At 44.1% G+C, this 16,158-nt stretch overlaps 1 long non-coding RNA gene and 1 other non-coding gene across 2 annotated transcripts; one reads left to right on the top strand and one right to left on the bottom strand.

Moving 5' to 3' along the window:
* Positions 1–3,983: 3,983 nt before the first annotated feature.
* On the top strand, positions 3,984–10,461 carry LOC122435160. The gene is made up of 3 exons (XR_006267601.1): positions 3,984–4,191; positions 6,197–6,396; positions 10,289–10,461. It is a non-coding gene; the product is annotated as an uncharacterized LOC122435160 (long non-coding RNA).
* Positions 10,462–15,722: 5,261 nt separating this feature from the next.
* On the bottom strand, positions 15,723–15,886 carry LOC122437559. The gene has a single exon (XR_006268367.1). It is a non-coding gene; the product is annotated as a U1 spliceosomal RNA (small nuclear RNA).
* Positions 15,887–16,158: the final 272 nt, after the last annotated feature.

Genomic DNA, 16,158 nt, shown 5'->3' on the forward strand with positions numbered 1-16,158 from the left:
GATTGGGGTTGTGGGTGGGGGGATTGTTATGCCTCCCTTTAAGGGAACTCCCCATTTGTTTTTCGCAACATGTCCCTTAATCCTCCCATCAAAACCAATTATTGCTCCAGGTTGACCAATCCCTCTTGTTTAACCATCTGCTCTCCCAACCCCACAAATCTCAGTATGGAGCAGCTGGTGGTAGAAGAGAATGAAGTCCACCCGGACTCACTGGATGAATGTTATCTGGCTGCTTCTATTGGCCATCATCTGGAAGGCTCCTGTCATCCTTCTAGGAGTGTCACCTTCCCAACAGAGAAGAGAGAGGTTTTCTTGGCTCTACATGTAAACGGTGAGTGCTCCCAGACAGGTTCTTAGGCTCGGGTCGATTAGAACTATGTTCTCAGTTTGAACTTTTAAAAGGCGTCATGAACCTTTGCATTCTTCTTGCCCCAGGCTGCGCTGTGTCACCTGAGCTCATCTCACCAGCACAGGCCTGTGGTATCAAGTCAGACCAGAGAGGGCAAGTGGAGGGATAAGGGCAGAATCTCAGCTCCCACTGTCTCACCTGCAGGAATTTGTATAACAGAGCTCTTTTTATCAAGATAAGAATCCTTAGAGTCATGAAATTTTGCTACTAATTGTATTTCTTGAAAATGCAAGCTCTCTGGCTGTGCATTCATGATTGCAATCTGCTCCATATTTGTAATGCATGTTATATTGTTCCCCAACTCCAGATTCTTACCCCTTGGCTGCCTATCTCCCTCTGAAGCATTTAGATACTAGGTCCTGAGCATCAAATCTGTCTATGTCCTGTCATTTCTGTGAAGCCAAAAGCTGTCTCTGTTGTTCTATCCTCTAGAATCACCCTTGTGTTTCATCCTTTGTGCAGCAAAAAGGAGATTTCCATGTGTGGCTTATAGTTTCAATGTTTTATGCAATCTCAGTGGTATAATCTCATGGAAACTATCTATAACTTGTGTGTCTGATAGGGGTATTGACCTAATTTATGGGCCAGGTCCCCTTGGGTAGGAGTTCATATGGTGTGGAAATTAAAACCTAGTATGAAATCCTTCTTGGGCTATTTTTTTTTTGTACTTTTTCTTTAGGAGAATCATTCTTAATGTTAGGACTTTGATACATAAGATCATCTTGATAAACCAGAAGAAACTCCATTATGTATCAGACTTTATCTGACTTCTTTTAAAATGATATTGGGCATATAAATGTTGTCTGTCAATCAGTTGGTGACTTTTCATCTTGGAAGCAGTTTCTTTCTTATTTCTCATTCTTCCCTGAGGAGCAGAGAAGCAAAGGCTTTCTCCGGATCACAGTAGTTCAGAAACCAGAAAGGGAACACACAGTTATTGTGCACCTGCTGTCCTCCATGCTCTTCCTAAGCGAGCTCCTAGTGCAGTATAACCCCTTCAGCCCTCCCAGGCACCCTCTCAGGTAGCTGTGGTGTCCCATGGCGGAGCCGAGGGCACTGAGGATCAGCAGGTCCCTTCCCTGGGCCCAGACTCCTGGCCACTGGCAGGTGGGACACTGACCTCTCCTGGGCCCGACTCCTGGCTCAGGCTCTGTCCTCTCCTCTCAGCAGTCAGACCATCAGTGACTCAGAGAGGATGTTGCTCACATTTTTCTCTTTGCCCTATCGAAATGATTTGCAACTATATTAATCTTCAACAGAAAGTTGCCAGAGGGCTGCAGAGAAGTCCTGTGGTCCCTCACTCAGACTGCCAGCTCCCCGTCCCTCTGTGCACTGTGTCCCAAGGGCAGATCCAGCGGCTCCCTGGCCCCTCCAGGTGGAGCCACAGCCCCACGGGCCTCTCTCTGGGGATCAGCCAGGGTGAGAGTCCACGCCGCTCCCCACGCCTGACCCCAGGTCACCTGCTCTCACAATGGGTCCAGGTAGACCTTGAATTTGGCTGTGCTGAAGCCATTGAAAACTGTGGAGCTCTATCTCAGAGACACTGACCGCCGGGTGTGGGTTCCCGTGAAGAGGATGAGTGAGGCTCAGACACATGACTCAGATATGTGTCTGAGATGTTTGTGAGTGTGTGATAGGGCCCAGTCCTGGGAGTCCATTGTTCACAATGGGCCAGGAAAGGCCAAAGCCCCTCAGATGGATTGAGATGAATGAATAGAATATCTAACTATACGGGATCCATCCTGCGTCTGGGTTCACATGATAACCTGAGGACAGTGTGAATAGCCATTATGCAGCCATGCGTGTACGAGTAGTCAGGCCTACCCCGTCCTCTCTGTACAAGGAGAAACCCTGCATAAACAACACAGACACTTGATTTTTAAATTATATCTTGATCTTCTATTGGAGGCTCTTCCCCACACTAACAATATTGGGCAGTATTGTTGATGATTGATAAAATGTTTGGTTATTATATATTCTGTGAATGCAAAGAATGTTCAAAGCATAGGTTTAATAAAACCCATTCTCAAGAAAGGCAAATAAAATTAGATGGTGAAATTACACAATCCTAATTAAAGACAATCCTAGACATCGATTCATAATAACATTGGAGAATATTAGTTTTGACAGTACTTTAAAACACCAAATTTGTTGATATACAAGGATTTACCCTTCAACATAATGTGAATTATCATAAAATCGGATGAAGTGTCCTAAAACATGATGACTAATGTTTAATGAAGTTTGCCTGGTGGAAATATGAAGGGCACACCAGACTGAGAGAAGTGCTTTTGGAAAAAGCCCTGGAAGCTCACAGAGGCTCCTGGTACAGGGCTGGGGTCAGAAATGGGCCAGCCTGAGCCTAGGAGGATTTGCAGAGGGAGTTGTGGGAAGTGATGTTGCAGAAGAAAGAGGGACAGAAGCCAGGAGCACTGGAAAGGCAGGTGAGGAGGTTAGATCTGTGTAGCAGGGAAGGGAGGATGAATTTCCATAAACTGAGGCACATGTGATAAAACAGGATTGGGGGGTGATAAGCCAGGTGACCTTTGAGAGTGTGGAGAGGACTGAATCAGAGAAGGCAGTTGGAAGGAGGTTGGATGAATCTGATGAGAGTCAGACTCAGATGCTCTCTGGAAGACTAAGAGATAACAGACACGTGAGAGACAGTTACAGAAACAAACCCTGTTGAGGGTGCGGACGCATAAGGAGGTGAGAGGAGAGCCCCACAGCAATGGAGAGCAGGCCCTGGCGGCCGGGACCTCACAGCAGCCTGAGCTGCACCAGAGGAGGGAACTTCGTGCCTTTGGTTAGCCCAGGTTCTGAGAATATGTACTCATTTCGCAGTAGAAATATATAAACAGATTTCATCACGAGCACTCTCAAGGCACCAGTGGATGGACGTGAACTGAAGGAGTGTACTTATATAATCTCTTTAAAGAGACACAAATATGTTTCCAACAGGGTCTCAGCCCTCTCCCCCACTAGTTCTAGCTGCTAATACCATCCATCCCCATTCTGCCCCACGTGGGAATGGATTTTATTCTATATGTACATGTACGGTGAGTGGAAGGGTAGACAAAAATTTCAAGCAAGGAAGTTCAAAAGGGTCTGGAATGTACTGTATTTTCTCAGCTCAAATTCTAGTAGGACCTGAAGCTGTCAGGCCATATGTCCCTTCCGGTTCTTTTATTCCTGTGGGTAGATATCAACAACTCTTTCTCCCCCATGCCTTGATGCTTGTCTAGAAGCTTCTCTCTAGGCTCCAAGACTAATAAGGCTCATAACAGAATAAGAGGCTTGACCTCCTGTGTCACCCAAACCCTCTCGACTCAAGAGGTGATTTCTCATTTCAAGAAATTGCAGCCCAGCACCTGCCTTCTCCACACCCCAGTCCCAGGCATAAATACGGCGCCTTCTTCACATTGATGTCTGCCATTGTTGTCTGCGTTATTGGGTGGTTTCACTCATGGGCTAGGACAGCAGAAATGGGTCCTCTGGGAGGGCTTAGCAAGAAAAAGCTTTCATTGGTCCAACAAACCCTCTTTTCCTTTCAGGTGACACCTGGGAGGACTCTCACCAAGAACCTGTGAGTTTCCCAGGGTCAGAGGTGCCAACTTCACAGGCACAGCTTCAGAAAAGCACCCACGTGACTGATTGTCTGCAGTGGCAGCTGGACCAGCATCTTGACTGTGGTGACAGCAAAGCCATTCTTGGTCTTTCTTCCACCAACTGTGCCTTTACCACCAACCCTGATTCTGGAAACCAAGGACCACTCTTTCTAGGTAAGAAAGAAAAGGGGATTAGAATGCTCTGTCCATGTGCTGGTCATCACAAAGCTGTGGGTGGAGGAGGCAGAGGGCTTCTCCCAAACCCGCTTACGACCCAGTTGAAACCTGTGACACTCTAACAGAGTGAGGTGATCAAGAGCCTGGGACTTAGGACCAGCTCAGCCTCAGGTCCTGGTTCTGCAAACTCCTGCTTGTTTAACTGAGCCAACTTATTTATCTTCCTAGGTATTTGCCTCTCTCGTCCCTCAACTGAACTCATGAAAATTCTATCTCCTTTGCATGATTGTTGGGAATCTTAAACAATATAATGTCCAGGGCATCTGATTTGCTAAAATTTGTTTGATAACCACTATGAATATATAATATCTAAGCATTGTGTCTTTCTGGTGCTTTAACGCTTACAAAATGATTGCACAATGGTTGTTTCCTCTATGGTAGCATAAGCTTTATTGTCTCCCTTTCTCTAAACCCCATCTTCCCTTGCTTTCTCAGGAAGGTAGCTTGGCCAGTATTTTCCTCTCCTTTCAACATCTGTCATCAAGGCAATTTACTCCTGTTGGGTGCTCCCAGGAACAGTGTATTAGCAACATGCAATAGGAGTGTAAACACTGGCCCTGCAACTCAGTCCCATGTTGGCTTTTCATATCCAGTTTCTTTTCCTCATTTTCCCCTCATTTTAATATAAAGGGCTACCCTCATTCTTGAAGTGCACCCGTCAGTCTCTTTTGTGACCCTCCATTTAATTCATTCTCTCCACTCATCTCCTTTTCCGTCTCCTAGTCTTCCTCTCCTCTGGATCCACCTCTGTTCAAGTTTCCTTCAAAGAGCTTTCAGACCCTCACATCCATTTCATCTGGGACGTATTCATCCTTACCCTCCCTCGCTCTCCATATCCTCCACTGAAGCCTGGGGCTGCCTGGTGCTCCTCCCTCAGGCTGTGGCTTCATGTGAGGATCCAGGAGAGACGCACGTCCTCAGGTGGAGCTGAGCTGAGAAGGAGCCCCCTGGTGCAGCACCCAGAGTCTCACGGAAAGTGCTCAGGGAGGGAGGGGTGCAGAGCCTGACAAGAGCCAGTAGGTCTTGTGGTGTTTATTGTCTCCTCTTCCGCTTATCTCTCCTGTTCTTGTGCTTGGTCTCCCACATTCTCAGCCAAGACTGAACCCCACTGGCTCAGTCACTCTGTTTCCTGCTCACCTTCCATGGAGACCTGAGCATAAATCCAGGCTTCACAGCAGACTTGCAGCAAAGGGGTAGTCTTAATGCCCTTTACTTTCCACCCCTTCACACTGTGACTCCCATCTGCCCCCCACCCCCATATCTCCTAGTTCCTGTCACCAAATACAGCTTATTTCTCATTCTTCTTATTTTTCTATTTTCTTTTCCAAATTCAACTCATCAGGAAGCCAACAGAATGATCCATTCAATAGCTCAAATCCTTCATTCATTTATTCCATCAAAAACACACTCACTTTTGAGTTTTCTTCCATTTTTATCATATCATCTATGCCTTATATAAATTATGTATAAATATCATATGTAGTGTGTGTCCATATATATGAAGTGTATATTGATGCACATTTAAAAGTTTTCCAATTTAGACTTCCCCACTTCTTTTCTCTCATGAGGTTCTCCTTCAACTTCCACTTTCCTTCATCTCTTCCCTCCCAACAGTACAAACTACATCCTGTAGGAGTTTCTTGCCTTTGTCTTTTCTACCTAGGAACATTTGGTTGTCATCCATTTTATTTTTCTTGCTCATTTTTGGCATTTGGAAACACGTTCGCCCTGTGGCACACTTAGCAATAGTGGGTAGTATGAGAAAGATCAGCAAAAAAGAAAATATAAAAATATCTCCATTGCTTCACCTACCCATGGGCTTTCAGATGGCCTTTCTTGTTCCTGGACACTTTTGGTACCTGATGTCCTTCTTGGGTGAAGGAGTAAGTCTCTGTAAATCATGAATAACAATGGATCCTGTTGGCTGTGGTTTTCTCTTCAGAGCTGGATGCTTCCATCAGAATGAAGAACCCTCGCAAGCTGGAAGGTGAGGGCTCCACAGCAAGCACACAGGAGCATCCAGTCTGTAACAAGATTAAAGGCTTAAGTGTCCTGAAACAGAAGATTCTCAGAAGAAAACTGCTGTTTGGCAAGTGGAGACTAGCGTGCAGATTCCCTGGCCTTCAAGCTTAGGGTACAGAGGTAATCCCAGGCACTTCTTCCTTATGCTCTTTATCTCTTATGGCTCAATCTCCCACTAAGTTTGCTCTTCCCCATTTGTTCACTCAACAGCTGACACACCTCTGTGTGGTCTTTCCTCTCTTTTCCGTGGGGGCTGCCACCCTGCAGTGGCCTTCCCTCTCACTCTCCTGTTTCCACTCTGACCCGTCCTGTTTCCCCACTGCTACCGTCCTCATATTCCCTCTGACCTTTCCTATTAGCCACAAGGAAGCCCAGATCCATGGTCCTCCTCATCAGAAGAGCAGCATTTAAGCCACTGAAAACATTGGCCTTCAATCATACACATTCTTGGTTTCCTCACCTGACTTTCCCCCTTGCCTCAAGTCCACTGCCTCTTTCTTTCAGGATCATGACTGAAGGAATCTCTCACATGTGAGTTGGCTTCTGGAGAAATGAACCTAGGAAAGTCCTTAACCCTCAGCTTTTCCACCTGAATAAGAAATGCCAGAACTGAAGGAAAAAGCCTTGATTACTAACATAAAAGAAGAACCTGGGTCATAGGTGGGAGTGCTGGACTGGCCTGAGTCATGATTCCCCTCAGGCCCTGATGGGCAGAACTTTGCTAATGTGCAGGGGCTTCCAGGATCTCACTGGAGCTGGCATTAGTGGGAGGGCAGTAAATGGCCCCCTAAAGGGACACTGGGGAAAAGGAGATAGAGAAGCCAGGTTTTCAAAATACACAGAGCGTGAGATGGACAGCGCTCGGACCTCTCCAGTTTACTCACATTATTCCTTCTCAGTATTAGTCAAAGCCCAGAAAAACGAACTGAGTTGAAGTCTGAGGCCAGGGAATGTAGGACAGCATTATACTGAATTAACTTGGGCCACATTTATGAAGACCCACGGAGATACACAAGAATACAAGATAATCATTGCTTCTGACCATCCAATTGAGAAGGCCAATTATATATGAGAGTAACAGAAAAAGACCAAAAAATCTTTAGGGCCAGTGGGGAGAAGTCCATATTGGAATAGAAGGAGAAAATAAAAAGAGTAATGTGAAATAGTGTAGGTCTAGTGTGTAGTTCTAAATCATGCTATTGTAAAATGAAAACGGGTTGGGTTTTGAGCTAACATGAATGCCTTAACCCAATCCATTGAAATTCTGATTTTAAAGTTCTGAGGATGAGGTTTGGCTATCAGTATCTCTCCAAGCTCTGCTAATATGCATCAAGGATCAGAGGACAGTGGATCTGATAGGACATAAGTAACCAATATGGCAATGACCTATGAGTGGCTGCTTCCTCAAAAAGCTGAATATCAACAATTAAGGGGATTTGCATTCTTCTCTCAACAGAACTATTTTGTACAGCCTGGAGAAGAGAAAAGAGAAAAAAAGAGATGTAGATAGTTAAGTTAGATATATAATCTCTCTGTTTGGATTCATGTTTCTCACAATTTTCATAGTACAAGATACAAGAAAACAAACAAACAAACAAAAGAACATTACAAGTGCCTCAAAGTATAAAATCAACCCTCCCCTTGCCACAAGAATACAGTTTAGTATTTCCTTTTCAAATGTTAAAATGCAACTTGCAGTTAGCTATTCACTAGACGTGTTTCACAGACTACTAACTGGTTCAGAAGAGCCGATGCAACAAAGTTTTTTTCACTGAATATATTCTTTATGCAAAAGCCCCCTAATGAGTATTAGGCTTTACCCTGCTATGTTTACCCTTTTACACACCCATCTATCAGTTCAGTTAAGTTCCTCAGTTGTCTCCAAATCTCTGCGACCCCATGGACTGCAGCAGGCCAGGCTTCTCTGTTCACCACCAACTCCCAGAGCTTGCTCACATTCATGTCCATTGAGTCGGTGAGGCCATCCTACCATCTCATCCTCTTTTGTCCCCTTCTCCTCCTGCCTTCAATCTTTCCCAGCATCAGGGTCTTTTCCTGTGAGTCAGTTCTTCACATCAGGTGGCCAAAGTATTGCACTTTCAGCTTCAGCATCAGTCCTTCCAATGAACATTCAGGACTGATTTCCTTTAGGATGGACTGGTTGGATCTCCTTGCAGTCTAAGGGACTCTCAAGAGTCTTCTCCAACACCATCGTTCAAAAGCATCAATTCTTTGGCACTCAGCTTCCTTTATGGTGCAACTTTCACATCCATACATGACTACTGAAAAACTCTAACTTTGACTAGATGGACCTTTGTTGGCAAAGTCACATCTCTGCTTTTTAATATGCTGTCTCATTTTATCATATCTTTTCTTCCACGGAGGAAGGGTCTTTTAAATTCATGACTGCAGTCACCATCTGCAGTGATTTTGGAGCCCAAGAAAATTAAGTCTGTCTCTGTTTCCATTGTTTCCCCATCTATTTGCCATGACGTGATAGGACCAGATGCCATGATCTTCGTTTTTTTGAATGCATAGTTTTAAGCCACCCTTTTCACTCATCTCTCACTTTCGACAAGAGGCTTTTTACTTCCTCTTTGCTTTCTGCCATAAGGGTGGTGGCATCTGCATATCTAAGGTTATTGATATTACTTCTGGCAATCTTGATTCCAGCTGTGCTTCATCCAGCCCAGCATTCCACATGCTATACTCTGGATTTAAGTTAAATAATCAATATGACAATATACAGCCTTGACATCCTCCTTTCTCAATTTGGAACCATTCCGTGTTCCCTGTCCAGTTCTAATGATGCTTCTTGAGCTGCATACAGGTTTCTCAGGAGGCAGCTAAGGTGGTCTGGTATTCCCATCTCTTTAAGAATTTTCCATACTTTGTTGTGATCCTCACAGCAGTAGGTGTTTTTCTATACACTAGCAGAAGTAGATGTTTTTCTATACACTAGCAGAAAATACTAGGAGAGACTCTTTCTTAGAGAAAAGTTTGGGAAAAAGGTGATGAGAATTTAGTATAACTAAACTGAATGCTGTTTCACTTCAGAGTTTGATTTGTGTAGAGGTCAAGGATATTCCTAGAAATGCCTTAAGGTAGATCCAGCATGAAATCACCTTCATAGCATTTTGGTGTCCACAGGATGCAAATGGGTTGAGACACAGTTCCACTCCCTGCTCTCTTTTTGCTCATTTTATTTTGAGTTTACCCCCTTTCCATTCATTCCTCAGTCTCTTTGGAGCAGGATTTCCCTGGAACGCCTTATTCCTGTCCAGGAGGATGACCAAACACGCTCCATTAACTGTTGACTCCTCCAGATGGGAGCTTTCCTCTTCTCCTCTACCTTCCGAGAAATGTGTAGGAAGGGCCTGTGGCCTGGGTTTTCAGTAACAAGTCATGTGGTTTTGGATAGTCCTTAGACCTTGAAAACATAGCTCCTCCCCTGTAAATTATGAAACTGGACTTGGAGACATTCTGAGGTCCCTTTTGGTACTCACATCCAGGACTGTTGGCAGCCTGCTTCTCCTCCTCAGAGGGCAGGGAGGAAGAGGTAGAAGAGGGTCCTTTCTCAATGAGGATCCTCTGCTCCCATAGCAGTCTATTTCCAGCTGTGTATGAGGGATGCTCAGCACGTCCATCCCTGAATGTGTGGGAAAGCGTACAGATGAAGGGGATTCAAGAGTGAAAGGACTGTTGCGGATTGAGCGGTGGGGATCCAGTCAAGGCTCTGAAGCAGCTCTGAGCGGAGACATCACCAAGCACAGGTGGGGTGAGGAGGGGTCCTTCGATGCTGCACCACAGGCTAGAGGAAAGTTTAGGGAGGTATTCCTTCTAAATCATGGATCTCACTTTCCTCTCCAGCCAGCCTGTGCTCTCCCTTCAGCTCGTCCTGTCAACAGCTCTATCTGCCCCTGGCCCCAGCCACCATGTGGCCATCCCTCCAGTCTCAGCAAGACCTAAGAAACACTCACATTGCTTCTCTCCCTCTCTCTGTCTTTCACAGATACCAATTACTTTAGGAACTAAGGAAAGATATTGTCAATTTGAGAAACCACACTATAAAATGTACCTTTTCCATTTGATGCAAAAAAAAATCTACGACAGCAACTCAATTTAAACCTCAGCAACACTGGAGGGATCCTTTCCTGAGAATGAGCATCCCAACCAACAACCACGCTCCACACCCCAAGGGACAGAACTGATGGGAGTCATCCAAGTCATCAGCCTTGGAATGTCATCCTCAGTAACGTGATCAGTGCTTTGACGGACACACAGTTTTGAAAGACCTTCACTCTTGCGCCTCTAAATATTCGTCCTCCACACACCAGCATGGGAACAACTGGAAGAAGACAACATATCATCCCGGTCATTCTTTGCCACCAGATGGACTGTGCTCAAAGCAGACAGCATTTACTATGCATTGTTCTTGCTGAACGTGTTTGTCCTGTGTTTACTATTGAGGTAGATATCAGATAACTGCAGAATTTAGACCTTTGAACCAGACAACTGGCCTGTCTTTCTTCAAACAGTCGATGTTTGCACCAAAAAGACAGCAAAAAGGAGAAGAGGTGTTTGAGGTTCCAAAGGACTAAAAAGATCGTGTTACTTTATTTCTTTAGTCCTTTGGAACCTCAAACATCTCCTCAACTTCTTGTCTTTGATGGTCGTGACATTGACTTGTTTGCAGAGGATAGGTCAACTGTCTACTCAAAGGTCTCCATTTTGCAGTTGTCTGATCATTTCCTCATGGTTAAATTCAGGTGAACCCTTTTTGCCAGGAACACCATCTAGTACATGCTGTGTGCTTCCTAGTGCAGCCTGTTTGGAGGCTAAAAGTGTCCACTTTACCTGTCACCACTATCATTATTTTAGCATTGAACACTGTTATGCAGAGGCTTAGAAGATCTGTTCATTGAAAAGACAGGCTTTTGTGTCTGTAATGAGTAATTTGATGAGTGGTATTTTGAGAGTGTATGAATATCATATTCTATGATGCTCTTTCTGTAAAAATTTTACCATCCTTTATTGATCCCTGATGTGTGTCAATTATCATATCTGTGGTATTGCCAGCTTTGTGCTGTGGAAAAGACAATCCCTACCCCTAACATATTATTAAAAATATTTTTGTGTTTCAGTGTGGACCCATGCTTTTTTAAAATTCAGTGTTATAATCCCTTATTTTCTTACATTTATTTTAATTGGAGGCTAACTGCTTTACACTGTTGTGCTGGTTTCTGCCATACACCAGTGGGAATCAAACGTAAGTATAAATATGTCCCCTCCTTCTTGAACCTCCTTCCCACCCCTCCCCCACCCACAGTCCATTATTAACATGACTGATTTTATTAATATAAAGACTCTGTTTCTCATGTGCCGTGCTGTGCTTAATTGCTCAGTCATGTCCGACTCTTTGCACCCCCATGGACTGTAGCCCCCCTGGCTCCTGTGTCCATGGGGATTCTCCAGGCAAGAATACTGGAGCGGGTTGCCATGCTCTACTTCAGGGGATCTTTCCAACCCAGGTATCCAGGCCAGGTGTCCCCCATTGCAGGCGGCTTCCACCAGAGCAGCCCAAGAATACTGGAGTGGGTATCCCATCCCTTCTCCAGGGAATCCGACAACCAGGAATCGATCCTGGGTCTCCTGAATCCCAGGCAGATTCTTTACCAGCTGAGCTACCAGGGAAGCCCCTTTGTTTCTCCTATTCAGTTTTGATTCTTAAACTCCTCTCGCATCTTTTCATCTATGTTTACCATTTGTAGTAGATGGTATCTTCTGTGTTTCTTTCTCTGTGATTTTATTTTCTTTGTGTATGCATATTTGTGTGTGTGTGTGTGTGTGTGTGTGTGTGTGTGTGTGTTTTGCTTGGTATTTTGGAAGTCCTGGATAGCTAGTTAGTGCACTAATGTTTTTGACACGCTAGTCCTTTAGTATTTTGTCACATGTCTAATATTTGAAGTATATGTTTTAAATGTTATTTATCAACCTCAACTACTTACTACTGTGATGATCGAGGACATTATTTGCTTTTTTCTTCTGTCTTTACCTACCTGATAGTATTATTACCTTATTGCATTATTTCAACCCAATCAAATGTATGCCCTTTATATACCATATTTTCCCTAACTTTTTTTGTTAATGTGCTAATTGGTAGGGTAGAGGTAGAAGCTGGAGAAGGGGCCCACTAGGTCCTTTCGACCCCCTGGTGGCACAGGATGGCTGTCCCACTCTGGGAGTACTAGCAGCCTCTCTGCAGAAGTTTGAGGGTGTACCTAGGCTGCCCCCAGAGCAGGGCCCACAACACAGTGGCTTAATCAATCTACAATCACATATATTCAGTGATGACCAGATGTACAAAACTCAGTTTCCTGTCAATTCTTGATGAGTAGAGTTCATCTTTAAAGATTTCTCATGATGGTCTGAGGACTTCTTAAGTTTGATATACCTAATACTTTTTTTCTGTTGCTTTGATTCAGTACAGACACCTTGGCTCAATAAAAAGAACTTATCCACAATGAGTTCTATTGATTTTTGAAAAAAAAAATATTGTCTTAATTTGTATGTTCTGCTGAGATGTAGAATGTAAATTGATTTTTTTTTCACTGAGGACAAAGGGTGATCTGGAGCTTCAGGACATGTTTTCTTTTAGAAAGAAAGTCTTTCAGCTCTACTAGGATAGGTCTTAGAACTGACCATTCCAGGTCTATTTCTCCTAGGTCTCTATAAATTTCTCTCCTATCCTTTCTCACTATCTATGGTTCATTTCTATTCTGTTTGATGCTTTCATTTTTAATGCACTGTCCCTAATTAGTTTAGATAAATATGTTCTCTATGTACCTTGTCATTTAGCCTTTTTTTTCCAAAGAATTTTCTTTACCTTCAATTTTTTAAAATCTCTGCCAGTTCCAACTTCTCATTTCTTCTTTCCTGTCTACTTCTATCTCATGTTCTGCATTTTTAGGTAACATATTGAAGTTTTTTTCCATGTGTATGTGTCTACAAATGCTTTGTTCAGAATAATTCATAATATGAATGCCATTTTACATTTCCCAATGTTCTTTGTGTGATTTTGAGGCAATCTTCTCATTTCCTAAAATTCTTGACTCCACCTGCAATGCAGGAGACATGGGTTCGATCCCTGGGTTGGAAAGATTCCCTGAAGGATGCCATGGCAACCCAATCCAGTTTTCTTGCCTGGAGAATCCCCATGGAAAGAAGGGCCTGGAGGGCTACATACAGTTCATGGCGTCTGCAGAGCTGACACAATTAAGCACACAGTACTGGGATAACATAGCTTTGACTGGAATATATTTTGAATAAAACTTTAAATGTCCTTCCCTGGTTATTCTGACATCTGTGTCAGCTCTCGGTCACTCACAAATGATCAGTGTGTCCCTTCATTGTGAGTCATTTCCCCTTCCTCTTTGGATACCGAAAAATCTGATGGAATCCCAGACATTGTAAATGTTGTTGGGAGCTGGATCGTTTTGTGTTCCTATAAATGTTGAGTTTTGTTCAGGGTTGCCCTTAAGTTATTTGTAAACAGTTTGATGGTCTCAGGTCTTCCTTTTATGATTTGCTAAATGGTCTGGAGCAGCTGAACACTCAGTCTAGGGCTAACAAATTCCTGCTACTGAGCTAAGACTTCCTTGAGCACTCCACTCCACGATCTCCTTAATTACAAGGTTATTATTAGTATTTCCTAGTCTACCTGTTGAGGGCAAGCATGACTGTGAGTGCCAGGCTCTCTGTTCTCTCTGACCCTGTGGAAGCTTTCCCCCTGACTTTGGGGAGTTTTCTCCCAGGGCTGCACTGATCAGTACTTTGCTGCCCTCTGGAGGAGCCTCCTTTGCAGGGCTCTCCTGACTACTCTCAGCATCTCTCTCCTCCCTGGGACTTTGTCCTATGCACTCTAGCTCCTTTGACATCCAGGAACTTGTCCTCAACTCAGCAAGGTCCACTGGGCTGGTTTTCAGTTTGCTCCTGGTGCCTCGCTTGGGAACTCTCCACGCAATCAGTTGGAGCCACTGGAGCCATTGTTTCCCATCTCTCAGGGATCACTCCCTGTCCTTCTTCACCTGATACCAGTCTCCTGAAAATCTCTGTTTAATGTCCCCAGTCTGACTTTGTGGTTTCAGCAGTTCAGTAAACTTAGTTTCTATTAATTGTATATGGGTGTGGGGACCCTCTGAACTCAACTTGTGAAAAAACCATTAAGATTCTAAAAGAGTTCTACATGGTACAGAACACAGGTTCCCACTAAAATCTTTTGAGGTCTGCATTTGTCAAACAACAATTAAAGACTTCACACAAAGTGTCACGACTAGCAAACATCTTGCAAAGAAATCAGACATCATTGAGTGAGTGAACAACAACTGCAAGTATCTCAGTAGAAGTTTTGCCTGAGGTGTCTCAAAAGTAATCACACCCCTTCATTCAATTTCTTAAAGACTGGCTGACCTGCCTCTTGAGAAACCTGTATGCAGGTCAGGAAGCAACACTTAGAACTGGACATGGAACAGATTGGTTCCAAATAGGAAAAGGAGGACATCAAAGCTGTATACTGTCACCCTGCTTATTTAACTTATATGCAGAGTATATCATGAGAAACGCTGGACTTGATGAAGCACAAGCTAGAATCAAGATTGCAGGGAGAAATATCAATAACCTCAGATATGCAGATGACACCACCCTTATGGCACAAAGTGAAGAACTAAAAATTCTCTTGATGAAAGTGAAAGAGGAGAGTGAAAAAGTTGGCTTAAAACTCAACATTCAGAAAACTAAGATCATGGCATTCAGTGCCATCACTTCATGGCAAATAGATGGGGAAACAGTGGAAACAGTGGCTGACTATTTCTCTGGGCTCCAAAATCACTGCAGATGGTGATTGCAGCCATGAAATAAAAAGACACTTACTCCTTGGAAGGAGAGTTATGACCAACCTAGATAGCATATTAGGCAGCAGAGATATTGCTTTGCCAACAAAGGTCCGACTAGTCAAGGCTATGGTTTTTCCAGTGGTCATGTATGGATGTGAGAGGTGGACTATAAAGAAAGCTGAGCGCTGAAGAATTGATGCTTTTGAAATGTGGTGTTGGAGAAGACTCTTGAGAGTCCCTTGGACTGCAAGGAGATCCAACGAGTTCATCCTAAAGAAGATGAGTTCTCGGTGTTTATTGGAAGAACCAGTATTGAAGCTGAAACTGCAGTCCTTGGGCCACCTGATGCGAGGAGACCCGAGTGTGCTTTCCAGGTTAAGAAGATTCCCTGGGGGAAAAAAATAGCGACCCACTCCAGTATTTTTGCCTTGAAAAAATCTCACAGAGAAGCCTGGCAAACTACACTCCGTGGCAACCGCAAAAGTCAGATACAACTGAATAACTAAATCACTGCCAAGGAAACATAGATTAACTCTGCAGTTATTACTTAGTTATCAGGGGAAAGCACGCACGCAGTCCCCCACTACCATAAATTACACAGTCGAATTTCCCCTATTTGAGGAAATCGCAGAGGTCAACACACCCGGAGTGCAATGGGTGAGCCTCGCCCTGGGAGAACCACCTTCTTGATCATGGTATCTCCTCTGCCAGGTAAGTATGAGTTGACCTTCCCCCTGCCCCACACAGCCTTAGACACGTTCACTGTACACACACGCTGACTTTGCCGTTTCCCCGCAGTTCTTCCACTATCCTCCGTACTCTCTCCTTTCCCACACCCCGTCAGTCCCTCCAAATAACTCTTCTAAAAAAAATATCCAACAAAATCTCATGAAAATTTCCGTAAGGAGGGAAGTGGCTCGCTAGGAACAGGACCACTTCGCTGCAAGATTTACATAAACCAACCCCATTCGGGACCTCTAAGGCGGCTCCT

The sequence above is a fragment of the Cervus canadensis genome, chromosome 2 (genome assembly GCF_019320065.1).
Source record: "Cervus canadensis isolate Bull #8, Minnesota chromosome 2, ASM1932006v1, whole genome shotgun sequence".
Classification (NCBI taxonomy): Eukaryota; Metazoa; Chordata; class Mammalia; order Artiodactyla; family Cervidae; genus Cervus; species Cervus canadensis.